At 37.1% G+C, this 17,297-nt stretch overlaps 1 protein-coding gene across 2 annotated transcripts in view; it reads right to left on the bottom strand.

Moving 5' to 3' along the window:
• Positions 1-17,297, bottom strand: part of ABCC4 (ATP binding cassette subfamily C member 4 (PEL blood group)) — a 140,557-nt gene that overhangs the window by 65,066 nt on the left and 58,194 nt on the right. The gene's annotated exons all lie outside the window — the stretch shown is intronic.

Here is a 17,297-nt window from a genome sequence, read left to right as displayed (position 1 = left end):
TTTAGCATTTCTGTTCTCACCCCTCAACATTATACATGGATCCAAATTGCAGGCGTTTCAAAAATAAAATCTGAGATAGATTGGCATTCATGCAGCTCTCCATTTATACTTATTGAAAACCTTGACAATACTGATCTTTATTAAAGCTAATAAAACGATTTTTAATCTGCTGTCAGTGAAGCATTTACATTTCTCTATTTTCCCAAGTTCTACTTGAGTGAAAAAAGGCAGTTATATCAAGACTTCTTTCATAATTAAAGTCACAGCGCTGCCACCCATAAGTGGATTAGTATCTTTCTCTATTAATCAGTATCTCTACTAACCAGGAAAGAAACTAAACCAGGGGTGGGAATCTGGCCATTTCTAAGGTGTGTGATGCCCATACATGCATTCACATTGCTTTGTTATCTGCATATATCTTGATTCAATTATACTTTTAACTGGTACAAACATATTCACTGCGCTGGCAACAAAAGACTTTTTTTTTTCCTTTCAAAGGAACTCATTAAACTGAAAGCAAGTTTAAAGTTTCCACACAGTGCACTGGCAACGTAATTTAGAGATAAGAGATACTGAAGTAACTTCTGTAGCAGCCATCATGCTAGTTCTCTGCTCACAGCTCTTTTTAATTCATTTCTTTTTTCAGGGAATTTCTGTTGCACACCAAACAATACAGAAAACATCCTCTCCTCATGTCTGGGACATGACTCCGAGGAGACTGGTGGCAAAGAGCTTGTTCTGCAGTACTTCACTACCCAAGGCAGTTACTTCAGGCAGCCAACAGCTGAATTCATCCTGGTTTTACGCTTTGCACACAGAGAAGAAGGGTGTACAGCAGCACAAGACTCAGAAAAATCTCTTTCATCTTTTTCTACTAGGAATAGCATGTGGGGATGTTCCCTTTTATCAGGGTAGATACATCAGAAGAAAGTCCAAGACAATTTTTTTAAAAAACTTTCTTTTTCCCATGATTTTCTTTCATGGAGAGTGGTCCCAGAAGAGTGATCAAGCACATGCTGTATACATGCTGTCACTAATATCCTTAAATATCACATTCTAGGTTGTTTTCAAATGAACCAAGACTTCACTGGCAAAAAGAAAATAATTTGAAGAGGTTAAATGCTTCCTGTTGATAGAGGTTTCCTTACCAGCATGTCCAGGTAGGGCAGATAAGGAAAACTAGGTGGAATAACAGATTGGGCTCAGGGTATTAGAAATCTGTTCACAGCTTTGTCACTTGTCTTCTGAGTGACTTCACTTTATTTTACAGAGCAAGGAGCACAGCAAGGAGAGGTGATGGTGCTAAGGCCCTCCATGAAAAGCTGTGAGACCCACCAATGAGGAGCTGCACACAAGGGCAAAGGATTATTCCCATAGCAAGAAAACCCCACCTTAATCCAGCCTAAGAATCACCTTTTTGCCTTTTAACCCCAAGTAAGTTTTATTTGTAGTGGTTTCAGACTTACATAAGAAGCCATTGCGCAAAGGCCACCCCACGTGACACTGCCAGGAGGCAGCAAGGTCACTCAGGCTGGCTCCTCTTCCATGGCCACAGCAAGGTCAGCCCCACGCTGGCACCTCCAGCCATGGAGCAATGCCTGCACATGGAGAGTGACTGTGGCCCTCCTCCTCTTCCCGTGAAGTTCTCTGAGCAACGTGGTCACAACAGAAAACTTAGCTCAGCCAGGCTGTCCCCAGCAATCCCTGGTTTCACTGTCTCTGCCATGTTACCACCAACCACTCCAGCTCCCAGAGGTAATCACGCTGCTAATTGCCAAAACTGCATTTTTTTTGCAACTGCCTTATGGAATTGTAAAGTATAACAATGTTTCTATAGCCTCTGTTTTGACAGTTCTGTGAGCTGCCACTAGGAAAGTAGAAATTAATCTGATGTTATCAATAAAACATGAAAACATCTTTTAATCTGCCTAATCCTCTTTAAAATGTAAATACAGTAATTCTGTAAAATGACGCTGACTAAAATTTGAGTGAGCAAAAGAAATGGTATATGAAAAAGACAAACATTGAAAACTGGAACCTTTCACAGTCCACCTAATACAATTAAACAGTGGCAAGATGAATCAGTTGATTCCCAAATAAACATTAAAGCGATTTTCTGATAGCAGAGCTGCACTGTTTTTGAATTTTCAAATTACTGAAAATTAGGTCTATTTAGTGTTTGCACATAGAAATCCTGGAAAATGACACCTGAAGTCATTAAGACCAGGAAAATATTTTGCTTACTGCTAAGAGGTCTGTATCTCCTTCCTGTACTGTTTATCTGGTGACCATTAATGCTTTTCTACAGCTAAAGGCAAGAAACAAACTCTTAGCTTTATTTTTGTCATTGCTGTTTTTCAATTCTATTACCCCAGAGAAAGTAGAAGAGAAAATAGAAGACTAGAGATGCATTTCAGATCCTGTTCATACGCATGTAACTGAACTGGCATTTTATACAGCATGTCCTATGCAGAAGGAAGGTACAGTAACTCAATGAAGCAAGTTCCTTCACCACATGGCAGGGACAGCAATGCAACTTTCAAGCAGAAGTGTTATGCTTTGGAAATATCCACAAGATGCCCCACAGCCATTACAGTATTGCGTTCAAAGCAATTGCTTCATTTATAAGGATGTCTACAAGTACAAGAGGTCTATTTCACAAGGTATGAAGAAACAACTATTTCCACTTACTGGAAGCACAGTAAATCAGTGACTTGCTTATGCATAATTAAGTATGCAAGAAAAAACATTCCAGATTTAAAAATTAAAATACCTATTTGGAGTCAGGACTCAAAATGCTTAAAGTTATGACTACAGATTCTTCCAGAATGGGCAAACCTAACTTTTGAGAATGCTTCTTCAGACTATGGAAACTGTTGCACCTGCTATTCAAGAAGGGCAGGAGCTGCACAACTTACCTGTCCCCTCATCCTGAAAATTATGTTTTTTCTCCAAAACCTCTACATCCTTCTGTCCTAAACTTACAGACTATCAACATAACATGCCACCATAGTTGATATTTTCATAACTCCTTAAGCAAGCATCTCTGACATACACATACATGCCAAGAAGCAATAATTCTTAGATCAGTCCAGTATATCCAATTCACAAAAAAATTTAAGCTCCCTTAATACCTACATCCTTTACTTATCCCAGTGAGGGGCTACAAAAGCAAAAAGAAAAAATACTGCATCTAAAACTTGTAAGTCAAATTTCACCAAACCATAAACAAAAAAAGTCTTTTAAAAAGTCAAAGATTAAGTATGCCAATGTTACAACAGCATCCAACCTGGTGAACAGTATCTGCTATTTCAATCACTCAGGCTTCCATGCAGTGTGTAGTTTTGGTAGCAAGCTGCAAAAGGGAACGTGCTCCCTTCAGCAGTCTTATGTTTGTTTTTACATCAAATAACTTAATCAGAACACACACTGTTGTTAGATTTCTTCTGAAGTAATTAAATAACTATTCAATGCCAATTAATCACTGTTAAATAAGGGTCTGTCACCAAAGTGCTATATACACATTTCAGACTATTTAATGGTCAAATACTTGGCAGTATCAAAGTTAAACAATGATTCATTAAAACTCCTCCCCTACACAATAGCTAGGCTAAACTTGAAGTGAAAGAATCAAAACTCTTTTGTCCTCTGTGAAAAAGACAACAAACCTCAGTATGTGATATTCTTTTCTTCCTTGCTCTGTAAACTGCTTTAATTGCACGAATGAGAATGTGTTCAGGTGCTACAAACCCACTTTTGCTTCTGCAGGTGCCTACTGATACTTTGGAATAGATGTTCAAACCTATCATACAAATAATGAAAACACTTGACTGTGCCACACCTTTTTAAAATGTTTATACATACTTCATCATGAAAGAAATACAATCCAAACTGAATCAACACTCAAGATGTAAACACCAGAAATGGATTTTTTTTTTTAAACAAGAAAGGAGGATCCTCCACTAGAATAGCCAAATGCCATCCACAGTATTCAATGTTGTGCAACCTAAATTCCAACGACCCTAAGAGCAAGAGTACATTATTTCTAAATGTATTTGGCACTTCTAGTATACTTTGTTGGCCAGGGCATTCACTGAAATACTTCTGTGTAATACAATAGAGTAGGCACAATGATTTTCTATACCTTGCAATGAGTTTACAAAACCTTTATACCCACTTGCTTCATCACACATTGCAGAAATTCTTTGTCACTACTTCTCTACTTCAGTGACTCGCCTCTTTGAAAAAGGAGAAGGGTTTAAGAAAAGGGCCCTCTACAGACAGAAAGATTTTGCCACTTGTGTGTGCATAGGTGCACAGTCTTGGAATGTTTTTCCCCTCAGAGATCAGGCTAATCCTCAGTGCAGGCAATTTTAATTGCATCAGACTTTTTATTTCAATATGCAAATGTTATTAATAAATACTGCTTTGCATAGTAACCTAAACTCCTCCATTGCAATTGGCCTAAATATCCCTATCCATGTACTGCATTCACTAGGGGGAAAAAAAATATTCAAAATCTCTTCAGCTACTCTGAAGCCAGAACACCTTCACTGCTCAGCCTCCATGGAGAAAAAATTACACTCTCCTCTAATTCTTGCAGAAACCTGTCTAAAGGCAACCTGTAGTGCTAAGAATAGATTCAAGACGGTACTTAGTCATTTACGTGTAACTAAACCTAAACAGCCCCAGCTAGGATTGCATCTTGCTTGAAGGTATGTCAAGCCAAGGAGGTGCTTGCAAAGAGACGATCTTTGGATGGATCCATGTCAGACAACCCCAAAGCACACACTGTGCAGCCATTGACTTTGCTGAATGAGCAGAAGCCCCCGTGTCCCCCAGCCCCCTGACAGCGTGGCACCAGGGTGGCTGGGTGCCCCCACTGCAACATCCATGGTGCAGCGTGGGCTTCCGACCCCAAAGAGAAGGATCCTGCACTCCAGCAGTCCCAGTTACAGCTTGGAACACCAAAGCCCTTTCAAATGGACACCTGGTAGCAAAATAATGCTCAAGCGTACGTGTGGCAATAAAGGCACACTCAAAAAGTACAAATATAAGAAACAGCTGTACAGAACTGGGTACATATAAACACCGTTCACTGAACTGCATTGAACATGCTTCCCATTCTGTCCATGGTACAAACTGGCAGCTCCCCACAGATCTTGCTGTTAAAGCTGTGGCATTCAGAAACTGATAAGCCTTTACCCATGCTCAGTTCACACACACACCCCGAAAAAAAAAAAAAGTACTGCAACTACAAGCAGCCTGCCGTTTCATCAAAGCAATGACAAAGTGGATTGTCCGTATCAAATGTTGGCAGGAAGCAGACATTACATCAACCTTGTAAAATACAACTATGAAATCAACAAAATAATTAAAGATGGATTACCGACGTTGAAAGGAATTGTAAGTTTGTGAAATATTTCTTCAGAAAGAAATCTGGAAATGCATCTCCTGCATAACTGTCAATTACTGATCTACTCTGGCTTTTCTTCCATATTTCTACAAAGAAACGTCAAAAGGTCTGTTATCTTTTTTTAATATATGTTTAGCACCACATGTCCACACAAACTGCCATATACAGAATTGCTGTCTTCCCCACAGGCATCCTATAAATATAAATAAGAAATTCTACCCCATTTTTTTTTTCTTTAGCAGTCTGAAACTGATAGGAATATTATCACTTTCTTAGACATTTGCAAATAGGCACAGTGGTGCTGGGCCGAAATATGCTGAGACCATAATATCCATTTATCTAAACTGCCAGCATGTAATGAATTCAGGTGGCAAGCCTTCTATCCAAATTAATTTACTACTTGAAACGGACTTTTTACACAAATGCTGTCAAACAAGAAAACAGTTAGGAAATGAGAAGAAAACGCGAACACTGTGTTTGATCTTGGTTTTAAGTGTAGGATTTAAAGGAAGAAGAATAACTATGATAAAGATAAGAATGGAAAACAGGCTTCTTTGGAAATGAATTTTTATTTTTACTGCTGATGGAGACATCTACATTACCTAGTATGAATACACTGAACCTAACTGTACAGCTGTTTCTGGAGCTTTCTAGTCCATCATACCATTGATTAGAATTACCGTGCTGTGGCAAACCAAAATAGGTCAATGCTCTGTACAATTTTTAAAATATTTTTGGTAATTTATGTGGTACAGTTGATTTGTCCTTTTTGCTGGGTGTACTCACAATAGCACATGTACTAACATCTGTTATCACCAGCCAAAGCCTCCTCACATAAGATACAATGCAGAAATTACATCTATAGTCTCCACTAAAAACAGAAGCACACAAAGGAAAAACCTCTTGATTGTGTGGAGGAAGAGGGGGAAGTGCAACTTTCCTTCTGTCTGAAATTGCTTTCTTGGCAAATCTCAACATACCTTCTGCACCCTAACTGCCTTTCTGATTGTATCTCCTTACCCACTAACTAAGTTGGTTACAATTCCAGATGTAACAGCATTTATAGAAGAGAATTTAACTTTGGTGCTGTATTATACTTGCTAACAAAGTGATCTTGTTTAAAAAAGTATGCTAGAGCTGGGATAATATATTCATCAGCAATTTTCTAATTATTGATCCCTGCAATCATACCCTGTAATTGATTATGAAAGGAAGATTCAAAATAATTTAAAAGTACAAACTTCTGGCAATATATAAAAGTCTTATGCTAGAACCTGAGTACAAAACTACATCTCTGCTTCATAATTAAAATGACAATGGAAGCAGACACCTGCAACCCCTGAATCCCTGGAGTAATATCAAACTTCTAATATGTAATCCTCTGATGTGATGTGATGCAGCTTGCCAGAACAAAGTTCTAACCATTCTAGAAGTTAAGCTCTGGATATCCTCTCTGTTTCATTTTAAACTCGTCCACTGAAGCTGTTTTAAGTTATCCTCAGTTTAATGAAAAAATTCTACATTTAAACATACTGAAACAAAAAAACTCACAACCTAAAATGACACCACCAAATCTAATGAACTGCCAAAATACACCAGAACTTAATTTCTGCTGTATGCTTCAACATAAGCAGCGTGACTTTTAAGTCCCATTTTTAAGGGACACAGTCCAACTGAACAAAAAACAAACAAACAGAAAAAAAAAGCCCCAAACAAACACACAACAAAAACCTGTAGCCATTTGCAACTTATTATCAACTGGCCTTTAAAAAGTAGTCAAGTTATACACTACTGATGAAGTTCTCCGTTGCTTTACACCATCTTCTTTTCCATATATTGTTACCTACACTTCAACTTCTCAGCACAATGCAAAGCATCTGTACAACAGAAACCCAAAACATTACCTACAAAATGTAGTCTTATAATGACTTTCTACTGGCACAATTATGAATTTAATTCTTGGCTAAAATATTTAACCACAAATGTGCACACTTATAAAAGAGCACTTGTGCAGCCTAGTTCTTTCTGCTACAAAGCAAATTTGGGCTGAAAATATGTCCCCAGTGCTGTTTTGCTGGAAAAGGGACTTAGAACATATAAACAGAATACTACAAACAGGATGAAGTATCTAAAGAGTATTTTGTTACTGGAATACTTACATGAGAGGAGGTTACATTCTTTCCTTTCCTCAGTGCATTCAAACACCCAAAGGACCTTATGCTATTAGAACCATTTTTTTTTTTATATTTGGGAGCTATATATATATAAATATATATCAATGCAAGAATTAAAATAAAAATGGAAATATATGTCACCTTCCTGATAAGGTTTTTCCAACAACAAAAAGGAGTTTCCTATGTTATTTATACTATTAAGACATGATTCAGAATAAGCTTTAAATACCGCATATAAATTAATTTTCTTTATTTCAGAAAATATTGATTTGGACTTCACATAGCTCTTGCAAATCTGCTCGTATTTGTTGCTTTTCCCATTCTATCTCCTAAACATAATTTTTATAATAAGAATCTTAATTTCCAATGTTCCAATGTTTTTCTCTTCCCCCTCTCTTTTTTTAATTGGTGTTGGAGCTAGAGGGGCTCAATCATCAATCCAGTCTAAAATAACAATGGAGAAATAGGACATTACTGAATATAAAATATTTGACTCCTGAAATCTTAGCTGAAACTGCTGTCTGGTTATCACTGCTATATGGTTATCATTCCAAAACCAAGTAATATGCCACGTTTTATCAATCTTGTATATTCAGATTCCCATTCATCTTCTTCCTTTTTTCAGAACCATGAAAGAAAATTCTATAGGAACTGTTTCTTCTGTTTAGAAGTCTATAGAGAGGGAATTTTTTAGAGGCTGTCTTGGGACAGCCAAGACTTCTGGCCTCTACCTAGCCCACCCATTCTGAGGATAAAGCCTCTGGACAGGCCAAACAGCAGAGGCATTTCACATCTTCATCTGACTGTAAACTGTTCTCTTTTGCTTGGCATGCTCCTTCAGCTTGATCATTCATTTTTCTTTAGCTTCAGTTCCTTTTTCTTTCTCTCTTCTTCTGGAATATGTGATTGTTTGGAAAGGAGGGATTCTCTCTAAAGGTCATTCATTATATAACCATGTAATGATTCCTGAAACACATTTTCCTTTTTAACTATTCCTACAATAAAAAAAAGCCACTGGGCATTTAAAAAAAAATTTATTAAAAAACACATGGGTTTGGCTATCCAGAATGCTCAATGGATGACACTGGATAATTTTCAATGGATTTTTTCCTGCCTCACATGGAAGGTCATTACTACAAAACTCAAGAGACATTCTGGTACAGCTGTCAGAAAGCTCACTTAGTCTGGTGTGCAAATAATCAAAGCATTCCCTTGGAAAATTTACTCTGTGTTAAAGAAGACACACCCCACACCCTCATGCCCCATGAAAATAAATATTTTGCTTCAATTTGGGACTTCACCTACTCGTTTTTGTGACTGGCACCAAATTCCACTTGCAAATCTTGCCTGAGAAACAACCAAAAATCTTTTGTCTCAGAAAAGCTGAAGGCAATCACAACCCAAGAGTTTTATTCCAGAAGTGATGTCCAAGAGAATATACATATAGTCTAACAATGCATTTCCTTGGGCAATTGGCTTCTGGGGAAAAAAAAAATTCACTATAACGTAAATTTCTTTACAGACTAAACTATAATTAACTTAAATGAAATCAAATCAGAAAAAAATCCAAATATGACCTCTGCTCTTATTCATTATATCTTATTCAGTATATCTTATTAATTTCATTAAAAGAAAGACATTTCAATAATTACATTATTAAATAATAAGCATTTTGAAAAGCTATACTGCACTGCCTTTGACTCTACTGTACTCCTCTACTGGGCAACTATTAGAAAGCTTCATCTAAGAAACAAAAAAGAAAAATATACTAGAAATAAGCAGCTACAAATGAGAAATAGCTGCTGACCACACTAAAACATTAGTCGTGCATATATCAAAACCAAAGAACCTTTAATGTTTATGTATAAATATAACTTAAATATTACATATTTATTACACCTTACATATGTGTTGCTTAAAATTAAAGAAAAAATCCTATAATTTCTGCTTTTTCATGGCTTTTAAATAAGACACTTAAAATTTCTTAATTCTAAGAAACTTAGGATGATAAATATGTTAACAGCAACATTTTTTCACTTCTCTATGAACACAGAAAAAAGTTCACACACATCAAGGAGGAAAAAAAATACTTGACTGAGCCATCATTCAAGCAGAAGTGAATACAATTTACAAACCCTTTTGGTTTTGTTCAGATCAGAGACAGACTTCACTGTGAAGCTCTGATTTACAGCTGTCCAGCAGTACAAATTCCTAAATAAATAAACAGGCTAAAGCAGAAGAGTGCTGCTCGAAACAAGGGACTCCTGAGAATGCTGCCATTTGTTGTTTGCATGTCCGAAACAGCCAGAAGAGGATTAATGCATCTGGGGCAGGAGGCAGAGCCTCACTGGGATGCAGGCTGGACCATCACGTAGCCAGCAGCGTGCCCTGCCCTTAAGAGTTTGTTGTGCCAGTTAAGAGAAGCAAGCAAAATTGACTACAGGAGGAATAAGGAGCTAGGGGAAGATGGAGCAGTAAGCTGGAACAGAAAGTTGCAGGACGAGATGTGTTTTGAAGTACAGGAACACAAAGGGGTCATGGAATTAATGAGTTTTCCCCACCCATATGTTTAACTGCTGTCAGTGTACTGCGGTTACAATGCTCCTGGTGCATCTTCAGAGATGATTTTAAGATGAAAAAGTGCCAGCTTGTGGATGAACTTTAGTGCACAGTGAGCAGGAAGTTACAAAGATGTAAGCATGAAAGAGAAACAAGCAAAATTATGAGGGAGGTAATTAAAAACACTGGAATGTGCCAACTTCTCCATTTACCAGGTGCAGAAATAGTAAAAGCTTTGCATGGGGGGAAGGCTAACGTGCAAACCAAGTCATAGTCCTCTCTAAAATTCCTGTTAGACTCCCTCACAGTATAAGATGGCTGTAAGATTAAGGAAAGGTCTTCCCTCCATCCAGCCCTGGGGAGCAGCTGCAAGACAGAATTGTGAAGAGACAAACTGGCAGTCACAATCACAGACCTCACCAAGCCTGGGCTGTTTGGATATTGAGAGAGTTTTGTGTACATACTGACTTGAATTTCTGCCCTGCTTGCATGTGTCCTCTGCTTCACCCTCAGCTTCATACACTGAATACCCACTCCCCATTCCCTCTTCTCTCTCTTCCTTCAACATTGGTTCTTCCATTCTCCTTCACTACGACATGGCACAAGCTCTAAGTACCAATGCCATCCCACACACACAACCAAGGCACAAAGCCCAGCACAGCGAGACACAGGCTAGGAAATGCAGAAGAGTTGGGAACACAGCAACTGAGAACAGAAGGTGAACACAAGGTGACTGCAACACCTAAAACCAGTGAAGTGCCTAAACTGATGTTTTGGAAATGCAGTGTGACAAAAAGAGCCAGATAGGGAAATAACACATAAGCCATAAAGGCAACAGAAAGGGTGCTTTATGCAGAAAAACAGGGGAAATGCAGCAATGGAGAGATCATGTTCTGAAATGGTTCCCAAACTAGAACTGTGGAGGTCAAAAAGCCAGTGTCACCTGAAGGAAGAGGGCAAAGTGCATCCAGGACATACTGCATAACCATAGGCACTGCACACATACAGACTATTCACAAGGTTATACTCTGACAGAAGAGGGAAGACTTATATCTATTGAAAGAGATGTCTTTAGAAAACAATTCAGAGGATTTTAGTTACTTCTTGCTTTAAACTGCTCTTACGGGAGCATATTTCACTCTGCTAACTACAGAACTGCAGGGGAAACAGATGGTTGTGTCTCATTAGCCTTTAGAGTACACTCTGATTAGTTTGCTTAATTTCATTCACAAAGGGTCTTAAGACTTCACAAGGCCAATTAAGATTTCAGGTAAAGGAATTATCAGCAAGAGTTTTCTTTCTTCCATCAAAACATGTCTGTCATTGGATTTTAACAGTTCACTTACACATTGATTTTGTTTTCCCAACATCCATTTTCACCACAATTTGGTTTTGTAACTTTTTTAAACCAGCAGCTTTTCTGCTGAAAATACATCAGACACATTAAGATGAAACAAGTTCCAGAACTGTAACAAACAGGACAACTAGAGGAGTCATGTAAAGACTATGACAATCTATATCTAATACATAAACCACTATTAAATCCTCTCATGGACCTGAAGCACAAGTTGCATCTTGTAGTATGCATAAAAATGTTTGCAAATAATCACTGATCATAATATGACCCCAGACATTTTGAGAAAGGTTCTTTTAAAACAACAGCTTTGCCATTATTCTGCATTGAAAAAGACACCAAATTTCTGATAAGGCATAAATACAGTGGAAAACCACACATATAACAATGAAAGGAAAATGACAGAAAAATATCTTGTGTTTTTGTTTCCCTCTTGCAGAACAGCATGAGCACAGAACTTGATTGGAGATCAATTTGTGGATACATTGTTAAAACATATGAAACAAAACTATACCTCCAAGCAAAAAAACCACAAAAGACAAAATTGTGTTAATAAACCAACCACTATTAAAATTACAGAGTATCATTAGCAACAACTTAGCACTGTAGTTTATTTTAATTAGAATATTTGGAGAACTAATGTTGGCTCTGATAGTTTTCAAAATGTAGCTCAACTTTAGAATACATATGAAAAGCATTCAATGAACCTTTCATCACAGCTGAACAGTATTTACAACACTTCTTAATTTTCTGAATGTTTACTTTGTCCTTGCCCGACTCTAGAGAAGAACTCCTCAAACAGCAGTTCACATATGAATATAATATGAAACTAATATGAACATTAAATTCCTAAACTTTTTAGTGGTCAACTACACAATGGTCATGCCTTCAGGAAGGGGTCACAAACAAGTTTAAGTCTTTGGATGACTCTAAAACCTTTAGGACCTTCTGGACAATTGAAGGTTTGTTTCTTTGCTTCTTTTGGTTTTCTGAGATTTGAAATTAAAAATGCCTCTTGACATCAAGTTTTTGTAACCTTTCATAATCCAGTGTTTTTCTGGAAAACTGTCATATTACAGATATACAAAATGCTGGGCTTATGAAACAGAAGTCTCTAGCACAGCACATGGTCTATTCTACATTCCAGAAAGTTCCTTACTTCAACAGGTACCACGCTTATAACTGCAGAAGTTTGTCCACAATAGACCACTTGGCATGATTAGGACCTAAATTAAGTCAAGACATCACCAGTTACCTGAACTAGAAATCTAAATAAATTTGAAAAAAATTGAAGTATGTTGTAAAACATATCTCTCAAGTGTTACCACTCGCATGGGTTACATTCTTTGCTCCTCAGTGCATTCAAACACCCAAAGGACCATTATGTTCAAAAAAGAGATCCTAGAAGAACTGAAAAGTTCTGACATCAGACAATTTGAACTAGCTGTGAATCCCCTTGAGGAGGTATGAATCATCTCTGAGGTTTAAATTAGATTATCAACCAAGTGAAGCAGCACAGTAAATCTACAATAAAAGATGAATGCCTACAGGAAAATAATTTTTGCCCCTAGTGGCAGATGCTTGAACTTTAAAGGATCTGAGACTAAGCTCTTTGTCTAAGCCTCCCTGACAGAAAACAACTGAAATAATATTTTTGGTTGGTCCAACTTTGCTCCACATGCCACATGAAAACAGTATCTAAACCCTGTAAATGAAAGTATATTGTCACTTCTAAACCAATTGAGGATCAAACAATTTAGAGAAACCAAGACTTATTTTGCTGACAATTAAGCTCTATCACCAAGACTCGAGATTCAATGAAATTTGACAATTGTGAAGAAAAAGGCTTTTGTCTGACTAAGTCTGAAGCATTTGGAAGAATCAACAGAAAATCAGAAGACCAAATTAGATCAAAAAGCCTTTGAGGATAAAATTCACTAATTAATATAACTGCCTTCCTTGCTCTGTTTCTTCTCTGAATTGCTTTGGTATCACAGCAGAAAGGCATACAGGAAAAGGAAAAATTGGTCTAAGGAGTAAATGTTACACCCATCACACTTCCTCTTGCACCAACAGCACTCTCTGCCCATCCTGCTGCTCAAGCTCCACTACAAAGAACCACAGTCCCTTTTAAGATTAGATGAAAGTACAAATCTCTGCTTTGCACCAAATTTGAGAGGTATAAAAGCCTTCTTCTTCCATGCTGAAACTTTTTTCCCATCACCTTTACTTTGCGGTAATTCAGATACAACCCAAAGCTACCAAAGTGCTGCAGGTCACTAGCTGGAAGAGTATTTTTGCATCTCCTTCTCAGCGAGTCTAAGAATGAATGTAACCTTCTGTTTTTCTAAGACACATAAAATCCAAGAAACAAAGAATGGGGCCTGGGTTGGAAGGAACCTTAAAGGCCACCTAGTTCCAGCCCCCCTTCAGTGGGCAGTGACACCTTCCACACGACCAGGCTGCTCAGAATCCCATCCAACATGGCTTGAACACTTCCAAGGATAAGGCATGGACAGGCTTGTCTGGACAACCTGTGCTAGTGCCTCACTACCCTCACAGCAAAGAATTTTCTCTTAATATCTAATATAAATGGACTGTCTTTCAGTTCTACTAACTTGCTCCCTTTCTGCCCATTTAATTGAACAATACGTAAGATTTCTATTCAAAACACTTCCATGCCCATTTAAAAATTAATAACAAGTACTCAACAAGCATTTTAACATCTTGCATCTCATGAGAAGCACAAACAACACAGGAAGAGCAGGAAGGTATTAACAAATTAAGCAGTGCTCACAGCACTACATTTTAAGCTAAAAACACCTCATATAATTTCAGAAACCTGGGATTTTGCATTCCACTAAACATTTGTGTCTCTATTAAAAAGTACATAATAATATTGCTTTAGTACGTGGCTAAGAAGGGACAACAATTAATTAAATCCTATTTTTCCACAGGAATGTTTCTATTTTTTCAAGCAAACAAATACTTCTGCAAAGCGTCAGATTGGACATTTCCACTCTTGAACACTCAGCAGGTGAACAAAATCATCTGTATAAGCCCTCATAATCTTAGAGAAACACTTATTTTTGAACAATCACTTCTAAACATTGTCCTTAAGCCTTCAGTAGTAGCTGAGCAACATTGGTTATTAAATTGAAGTGCAGCAGAGTTTATTTTTTCTTATCTGAATTTAAAAAAATATGTTGGGATTGTTTTTTCCATTTTTTCTCTTGGGGATTTTTGGGGGTTTAAATATAAGCAGCATTCAGTGAATTGCTTTGAATTCAATATTAGATCATACTTGTAGCTTAATTATAAAAGAAGATCATTGTCACTATGTATTTGGAATATTAGAACTTGTCAGTTTCATAAAAACCTCAAGGCACTTTTTTCTCTCAAATTTGGCTTTATTTTGAAAGCACTCCTTAGATAAGATTTCTTAATATTAGAATAAGTCTAGAATAACTAGTTTTCTGTCAAAAATACTGATGAAAAAAATTCTCTCTATATTGTTAGTTTAATAGGAAGAAAAAAAAAAGATGACACTTCTAAAGCTAAAACCATCTATATTTCACAGTTCGGAGGCTTTAAATTTGCAGAGGTTTCTGCAGGCATCTTTTGTCTCAAAGGAGCACCAAACCATTGGATTTTTTTCCCCAATGGTAAGGGAATATCAGGTGACTAAAGGTTAAGAACTACTAACTCTTCCTTAAAGCATTTCAACATTTTTTATTCAGGGAATACCAGAAATATTGTGGAAAGCTAACTGTAATTGTTTACTTTTGGCTGGTTGTTCAGACAAGAGAGAGGAGAACTGTTCTCCTAAAAGGAAACTGGGGAATTAATGAAGGGAGAAAGGGAAGAAGTATTGTACTAATGTCAAGGAAAGCAAATGGGGCTTTACATAAACATATTTTTTTAAAAATAAATATTAAAAATATGGTTAATTTCTAATTGGCACTTTCCAAATCCTAGATACCCATCCTTAAGCACAGGGACTTAACTTTCTAAGTTAAGACAGACACAATCTCTTCTCTACAGATAAGCATGACAGATTCTAAACAAAAAAAGTAAGTGCTCTAGAAGAAGAGAGGAACAGGATACTGTAATGTTTACAGCTTTAAATATTCACATTGAAAAGGAGAGAGTGTGGAAAAAACCCAACACTGAGCAAATGCCCCTGGCATCCAATCACTTAACTGTCCTCCTAGCATGTCCTAGAAAGGAAAGGGCAGGGACAGTATTCCTGCATGAGAAGTTAATCATGACATCTTAAGAACAGATGTAGGAATTTTGCCTAAAATGTAGACTAAACTCTTTATTTCAGGTTGTGAACATTCAAACTCATGAACATGAAATTATGCTGAGAAATGAATACACACGGGGACAAAGAAGCATGTATTCCCACTGAAGGGAAGTTTACCACAAAGAAGAGTGTTTTTTCTTGCCTATACATGAATTAGCAATATTCTGCATTGCATCATTTACATATTAAACAGACAGTAACTTCATTGAGAAAAAAGAAGTTTACCACACACACAGAAATCTCATCACATCTGATAAAAAGAAAACTGAGGAAGAGTTCTTCCATCTATTATTCCTTGTAATTGCTAGCAAGGATGTCCAAGTTCCAAATCTTCACCTTCTCAGATTTCCAAACATCTTCAGATTATTCTGCACTCTCTGACCCAACATTAAATCAACCTAGTGAAGACTTATGCTTGAAAGAGGGCAGGAAAAGTAGCATTCCTGGACAAAACAGAGGGTGAATTCAGAACACAGTGGATGAAAACTGATGAGAACCATGTTAGTAGACACAGAAACCATGACCTTATGAAAAGTTGAACTCTAAACTTCCTTTGAATTTCCAAATGCCATAAATGTTGCACAAGTAGCAAATGATAAAAGCTCAAGTTTGAGAAATATTAGTGACCTTTATGCTCTTTTTATACTGGTAAATGAAGGGATCCTCCAACTAGAAGACAAACAGGTCAAAAGTCATTTGTAAGTCTTTTACAACAGTCTTTTACGAACACAAGACCAAAACCACCTCCTGAGCACAAAAGGTACTCTACTCTGAATCAAACAGCTGAGAATGAAGATTCTGCCACCTTTCTGCCATTCAGCAGCTTGCTTTGCCTGCTGGCTCTGTGAATACAACTTCCTACCCATCATTAGGTGAGTAATAGTTAAGGCAGCCCCAGCCTATACAGGCTTCTCAGAAAACTCCTCAATCTACAACCTCCCTTTGGGACCACCACAACTAAATATTCTGCTCAAGTCAAAATCAAAAGCTATGGCAACTAAGTATGCAAATAAGAATCACCTAAGAAAACATTCAACAGGAGCCCAAATTTAAATGAACATTAAAACAAATTTAAATGAACATTAAAACAAACCCCAAACAAAACTGAACGTGCAGTTTCCAGTTTCAAGCTACCTGCCTCAAGGTCGATATAGCCACAAGCAATAATTAATGTCCATTACATACTACCACTCTAATTACAGGACTATTGTCCACTAACTAATAAAACAAACAAACAAAAAAATGTTCTTCATACACCTTATGCTATTTTAGAACACTTTGAAAAGCTCTCTAAAGGCTGGTATCTATCAACATATACAGCTTGTAATAATGTTGCCCGCTCCAAATGTAACATTATCTTCCATAAAATGACATAAAAAATCAAAACCTGAAGGAGGTTCTGCAAATGTGTTCATCTGAATACACAACAAAAAGCCCCAGACAAAGTACCTAATGGTTTTGATGAAGGAAAAAAAAATTATCTGG

This window comes from Passer domesticus, chromosome 2 (assembly GCF_036417665.1).
Source record: "Passer domesticus isolate bPasDom1 chromosome 2, bPasDom1.hap1, whole genome shotgun sequence".
NCBI classification, from domain to species: domain Eukaryota; kingdom Metazoa; phylum Chordata; class Aves; order Passeriformes; family Passeridae; genus Passer; species Passer domesticus.
This window is presented reverse-complemented; position numbering and strand designations above follow the sequence as displayed.